This window comes from Lepus europaeus, unplaced genomic scaffold (assembly GCF_033115175.1).
Source record: "Lepus europaeus isolate LE1 unplaced genomic scaffold, mLepTim1.pri SCAFFOLD_29, whole genome shotgun sequence".
Classification (NCBI taxonomy): domain Eukaryota; kingdom Metazoa; phylum Chordata; class Mammalia; order Lagomorpha; family Leporidae; genus Lepus; species Lepus europaeus.
The window spans coordinates 5078533-5086155 of record NW_026909167.1 but is presented as its reverse complement, the minus strand read 5'-3'; positions in this window follow the sequence as shown (position 1 = coordinate 5086155).

The window sequence follows — 7623 nt, the reverse complement described above, 5'->3', positions numbered from 1 at the left end:
TTGCTAACAGTGCTAGGGTAAGGGGAGAGAAGCATGGTGGGCCCGGGACTGAGCTACTGATAGAGCTGTTGTTAGGGAATGGGGCAATCACAAATAATTCACTCCTGGAAAATGGTGGAGACTTTTGTGCTGCACTCAGTGTGCTCAAGATCTTGCTGCCTTTCTCCTTATCCTGTACTCTTTTTCTTGCTTATGTTTTATTTACACAGACCAAAGCTGACCAATATTCAGTAGCCAGTTGGATCAATTTTGGGACTTGTTACACCAGCAGCCCAATCAGAGTGGGGAACAGCTCTTAAAAGACCCCACAAACCTCAGTTCTTCACCCTCTATCTCAACCTCCCAGTCCCAGGTGAGCCTCTGATGCCTTCTGTTTCCAGTTCTACTCTAGATTGTCTTGATGAAACCCATTTTCCAAGCCTGGCTTTGCTCAATTAACACATTGTTTTGAAATCAACCCTAATCATTGTGTATTCATCCCTTAATCTGTGGGGTGGGGACCCCACAACTCGATTATCCACTCATAAATTGGTGTACATTTGAGTTGTTCCCAGGCTTTTGGTTTTATGAATAAAGTTGCTATGAGCAATTTGGAATATGCTTGTGTGTACATGGATTGTAATTTCATGTCAGTAAATACCTAAGGAGTGGAATGGTGAGGGCCTGTGGTCAATGTCTCCTTAACCTTATGAGGTGGTGCTGCATGGCTGTACATAAGGGCTGCACCACATCACATTCTAATTAGTACTGCAAGGGGATTCCTAATTCTCCACACTTGCACCAACATCAGTGAATCATGTTTCTCTTTCTGGATGATCCAGTGGATGTGCCTGACCCTCACTTTGGATTTACCCCATTCAGTCCTGGGACTTGGGGAGACAGTTCCAGGGTGCTCCCACCACATTGCCATGGCAGGAGGAAGGGCTGCTGTGAAGTCTACAGGCATCAGAGACCAGGATATGCAGCCACCCAGGGCCACTGAGCAACAGCTGCCCTCATGAAGCAGTTCTGCTACACAAATTAGTGGGTGTCCTCACGAGAGAGAAGTAGGAATGAATTTCAGCAATACCCTGCAAACTTCAAATGCACTCTATATTCTTATAGTCAGAGTTCTTGGATGATGATGGCTTCAGCCTTGCAGACACCTGATTAGAATTGTCTTCCAAATGATACAACTCAGTAATTTCTTCTATTCTACCAAACACATAACTATGTAGGTTGTCATATATAGAGACTAAAAGGGGAAAGTCAACAACCCAAACATAAGTGCTTGCAATGTCCAAGGCTTATCATTTCACACCTACTCCCCATCCTACCCAGGGCAATTGGATACAGCCTAGCAGGCTAGGCAAAGCTGTCAGTGGTAGTCATGGGCCATAATTTGCCAGCCTTGTGTATGCACAATACAGAGTTTGAGCAATTTTTTCAAACTGAACTTCAAATACGCTCTGTCATTTTATATTTCTCCCAACCTTGCAATGGAGCATATTATTGTGCTTTAGAATTTTGTTAAACACATGATTGAAAACAGTTTCTCAGAGCAGTTTTATTTTGCATTTCCCTGAAAATGAAAGTATCTTCATATGTTTAAAATGCATTTTGCCTATGTCTGTCAGCATCAGTTTATACACTTTTGTCTATAAAAGTATACCAAGTTTCTTGTGGGTAAATCCTTGTTCTTGTTTAAAAATAGAAATGGTTTTGCTGATTTTTCAATTATAAAATTATTATTGTAAGAGAAATGAGAGTAGAATGGAGAGGACACAGGATACAAACAGCCAAAATGAATTTATTCAAAAAGAAAAATAAATTTTCAGAGGTGACCAACTGGTGGCATGAACACAGATCAAACACATGGCAGAGGGCACAGTCCTCTAGTGGGCCAAGCCTTATATATCTTAGGGTATGTTAAGGGTCTAGACATGAGGTGGGGGGCAGTAGTCAGAGATGAGTTTCTTTTGCAGGTTTTTCAAGTTGTTTGTGTGTGGGGGGGCTTACAAACCTGGAAAAAGAGTCTAGAGGGTGGGGTAGAGAAAAGTACAGTGTGTGAGACTGAACTGGTCTCTTGAAATAATGCAAGTGTAAAGGAGTCCATTAGGAAAATTGATTTACTTTCAGGTAAAGAATCAAGATGGCTGAGGCTTATGTCCTTGTTCCATCAATCCTGACTCTGAGTAGAGACAGGGAGATGAGGGCACTGGTTTCTTTCTGGCTACTTTCTGCTGATATGGGGTGTTGATGTGGGTGGGGGTATCTATACTCATATTGATTGAAGATTGAAGAGGAAGAGCACTCTTGTGTTGTTCCTGTGTGATGGCTTGGCTATAGCAGTCATACAATCTTGTAAGGATTTTTGAAATATGTTAACTATACATAGTACAAATAGGAGCACTATGATTATGAGGATAAAAGGAGATATTAGAGACATTGCCCATGGTGGGAAAAGTGGCCAAAATGAGGCAAGGTTATTTTGGGAATACGTTTCATTAACACATTTTTTATGTGCTTGATCCCCTCTCTTGCCACCCTCAGCTTATTGGTGTAAAAGCAGTGTTCTTCACTCAAAAAGAAGTAAAGTTCTCCTCTTTCAGTGGTGAGGAGGTCTAATCACTGCTGGTTCTGGAAAACTACTGCCACCAATGAATCCACCTGGTCTTGGAGATGAGACAGTTGTGTTATGGCTGAGATTTATGTCCTGTTCCATCAATTATGATTAGATGGCCATAGCTAAAACTTAAAGAATTCATAAAGAAAAGAAGTCTACTTATATTGTCACCCCCAGGGATACCCACATTTTACATTTATATGTCTGCTTTCCCAGCAATGTATGTATCAACAGGATTTTCCACAAAAACATGATTAATTTATTAAGTATTTGTTGTGCTATAGGTATTTCTTTTTTTTTTTGCATTCAATTAACATGTCTTTTGTCTTTTTTATTTTTTTATTTTAATTTTTTAATTTAACTTTTATTTAATGAATATAAATTTCCAAAGTGCAGCTTATGGGTTACAATGGCTTCCCCCTCCCAAAACTTCCCTCCCACCCACAACCCTCCCCTTTCCCGCTCCCTCTCCCCTTCCAATCACATCATGATTCATTTTCAATTCTCTTTATATACAGAAGATCAGTTTAGTATATATTAGGTAACGATTTCAACAGTTTGCCCCCATATAGCAACACAAAGTGAAAAAAAAATACTGTTGGAGTACTAGTTATAGCATTAAATAAGAGTGTACAGCACATTAAAGACAGAGATCCTACATAATATTTTTTTAAAAAAATTAATTAATTTTCTATGCCATTTCCAATTTAACACCAGGTTTTTTTTTTCATTTCCAATTATCTTTATATACAGAAGATCGATTCAGTATAGTAGTAAAGATCTCATCAGTTTGTACCCACGCAGAAACACAAAGTGTAAAAATACTGTTTCAGTACTAGTTATAGCATCACTGCACATTAGACAACACATTAAGGACAGATCCCTCATGGGATGTAAGTACACAGTGACTTCTGTGGCTGACTTAACAATTTGACACTCCTGTTCATGGCGTCAGTAATCTCCCTAGGCTCTAGTCATGAGTTGCCAGGGCTATGGAAGCCTTTAGAGTTCGCTGACTTTAATCTTATTCCGATAGGGTCATAGTCAAAGTGGAAGTTCTCTCCTCCCTTGTGCTATAGGTATTTCAAGGGTCATATGACACGTACCATTTTGTAACTTCCTTTTTGCACTTAATGATGGAGCAGGAAAATTTTGTTCTTAACCTGTGAATGCAGACAGTTGTGTCAACACAGTGCACAGGATAACTCAATTAGCAATAATGCAGTTTCTGACATCCTGTCTGGGATATGTGTCTAGCTGTTCTGATAGAGATGCTAGGTGAAACAGGGAGGTGGATTAACAGGTCTTTTTTTGAGCTGTGTGGAGTCTGCCCCCTTACTCACTTAGAGAGATGAGTCATTCATTGGACAAGTACAGAATGTATTTATTTTAGATCTGTGTTGATCATACTTCTTCACTCAATTAGAAAGATGTAACCATTCATTGAACAAGAACAGAGTATGTTATAGAGCTGCCTGGACTCTACATTTTTACTTAATTAGCTTAATTTCCTTAATTAGCAATTTTACTTCATTAAACAAGTATTACTGAGGATTAACAGGCCCCAGACTCTATTCTAAATACTAGGAACAGGAAAAAGTTTGGGCAAGTTCCTCAATCTCAGGGAGTGTAGTGAAGAAAGATCATAGACAAGACCATCTTAGCCTGGGTTATGTGTCATGAAGAGCTGAAACAAAGTGATGTAACAAAGACCCATGGGGGAGATGCTTGAGATTGGTGGCACAGAGAAGGACAGGCTAAGAAGAAAACAATTGAACTGATGGACAGTCAGGTAAAGATCTGGGTCAAGGAACTCAGGCTGAGAGAATGGTACATGTGAGGGGTGTGGCAGGGTCTAAGTCTGGAGGAGGCTTGCATGAGGGGTGTAAAAAGAGGGAGAGTGGTGCAGCTGAAGCCCAGGGAGAAGACAGTTGATTCTTGGAAATCTTGGCAGGCCATGTTCTGCTTTCATGAAGAGACTAACGAGAAGTCATTGGCATAGTGGTGTGATCTGATCAACATTTTTTTCAGGAGGTTTTTCTAGTGTAGAGTCATTGGATAAAAAAAAAACAGGCTATCCAGTTAAATTTGAAGTTTAAGTACACAATTGCTAAACAAACAAACAAACAAACAAACAAAACCCTTTAATATACCTAAAGCTCAAATTGGCTGTTATTAGTGAATCCTGATTGGCGAGTATCTCATCTTCAGATTCAGATAAGTTATTCTGGTGCAGGCATGTGGAGACTGGGTTAGGTCAAATCTGATATGTACGTGGGAAGCCTGAAGCACACTTCAGAGAATGGGGGCAAAAGTCCCCCTGCACCATGTACTAGTCTGAGAACATTCCTTAGCTGGATACCACAACCCACTTTCTCACGTGACTGCAAGCTATATCTGTCTTTGAAGGCAAATATGTGACCACCTTTTTTTTTAAGGGAAAGAGTTTATTTGGAGAAACCCAATAGACTGGAGGGAAGGGATGAAGAAGGAAAAGAGGGAGAAGGAGAGTGTGAGAGAAAGGAGACAGAGACAGAGGTCAGGAGATGGAGAGGATGAGAGAGCCATGTGTTCATGAGCATGTCCTTTCAAAACTTTGTTGGGGGCAGGCAAGGAAGTAGGAGCAGTGAATCCCATTAGGATGGAGGTGGGGCTATCACTGGTGGTTGGGCCATGTGGCTACCTGGCTTCCAGCAATGGTGGCAGGGGCTAGAGCCTAGGATGGTGTCAGGGTGTAGATCGTGCCATAAAGATTGCACCATTTTGCTAACATTCCCCTCTTTTGTTTTTTATAAAACAGGAGCTGTATGGGATTACATTAGTCCCAAAAGTCCAGGAGGAGTAGAGGGACGATGATCTGTCTTTAGAGCTACTTCCTGCTGATATGGGGTGACAAGGTACTCTTTGCTGATATGGAGTGATGTCTCAAGCTGCTGTTTCATAGGTGGGGAGCTGAGTATATCCCTTACAGCATTTGGTTGACCTCCTGGTTGCTGAATGCCTTGGTTTATTCCATTATCACCTCCAGTAAACACTTAAACAGACACTGTATTATAAAAGACAGCATGAGAATTGCAACCAATTATCCTAAGAGTGGCATTAACCAGGTAATGAGAGAATTTCATAGAGGAGAGGAAATGGGGAGAGGGTCTCTGGACCCTTGTGAGGACTGTTTGATGGATGTGGTTTAAAGCTGATCCCAACCAAGACTGGGAGAAAGGGCACTCATCTTTTTTGGGTAGAGGAGTTTGTCTATGGGGAAATTCTGAACAATCATACATTAAGTGGGGGAGAGGACCATCAATACACACAGCTTGAACAATTGATATTAAAGTAGAGGCTATTACAAAGGAATGAGTTGGCCACCTTTTTAATATGGATTGTTCCTTCAGATTATACAAAACATGAATATTATCTCCTTAGATTAAAAACATATTTTCTTGAACTAATCTTGTACTAACCCCCTGGGTGAAGAAGCATGCTATGGTTTTGCAAGTATAAAAGCTCTTCTAGGCCAGCACCATGGCTCACTAAGCTAATCCTCCACCTGTGGCACCAGCACTCCGGGTTCTAGTCCTGGTTGGGGTGCTGGTTCTGTGCTGGTTGCTCCTCTTCCAGTCCAGCTCTCTGCTGTGGCCCAGGAGTGCAGTGGAGGATGGCCCAAGTCCTTGGGCCCTGCACCTGCATGGGAGACCAGGAGGAAGCACCTGGCTCCTGGCTTCAGATTGGTGCAGCGTGCCAATGGTAGCAGTCATTTGGGGGGTGAATCAACAGAAGAAAGACCTTTCTCTCTGTCTCTCTCTCTCTCACGGTCTAACTCTGCCTGTCAAAAAAAAAAAAGCCCTTGTAAAACTAATAAAATTTGGCCAGTGCCATGGCTCAATAGGCTAATCCTCTGCCCTGCGGTGCTGGAACACCGGGTTCTAGTCCAGGTCAGGGCGCCGGATTCTGTCCCATTTGCCCCTCTTCCAGTCCAGCTCTCTGCTGCAGCCCAGGAGTGCAGTGGAGGATGGCCCAAGTGCTTGGGCCCTGCACCCGCATGGGAGACCAGGAGAAACACCTGGCTCCTGGCTTCAGATCAGCGCAGTGCGCTGGCCACAGCAGCCATTGGAGGGTGAACCAACAGTAAAGGAAGACCTTTCTCTCTGTCTCTCTCTATCACCGTCCACTCTGCCTGTCAAAAAATAAAATTAAAAAAAAAACTAATAAAATTTGACTATTGCTCTGACAGAAGTCTCAGCCCAACCTTCAACTCACAGTTCCAAATCTCACTGGAAAACAGCACAAGTGGTGCTTGAACAGGGACCTGAAGAGGACCCGTATCAGAGGTTTGCAGGACAGACTTCATGAAAAAACTGGTGAGTCCCCACAGAAGGGGTACATGGGATAGTGATGGGTCAGAAAAGCTCATGAGCTTTTCTACTCATAGATTTAGTCTCTCACTGTTTGAAAGGCATTGGTGTTCAAGTTTCAAAATCTCATTTACAAGAATGTCTAGAGATGGTATGTGAATATACTTCGTGGCTTCCTGATGAGGCAACTTTGGATTTGGAAGTTTGGGAACGTGTAAAAAATAATGTACATACAGCATATAGATGAAGGGAATCTATACCCATGTCCTTTCAGCCAACTTGGGTTTAATCAGTTAGTGATTTACTCCTTACAAGGCAGTGCATTAGAGGCTGATCCACAAGATATTGTGGCTTCTTCATTACATGAATATGAATTAGATGATGAAATGGATTCTAAACTGTGGCAAAGGGCAAAGGAATTATTGCCTGAATCTAAACCTAAAGAATTCCCACCTGAGCCAATTACAAAATTTGTGACACCTATAACTACTAGTTGGCCAGGAATACAGATGAAGTCCAGGAGTGTCATCTCACCTTCTGCTCCTCCCTTGTACCCTGATTTACCTGACACAGATGTGGAGGAGGAATAGGATGAGTTGGATAGACAAGCAGAGGATGTCTTTCCAATCCCTCAAATACAGCCTCCATCTGATAATTTAAGAACTG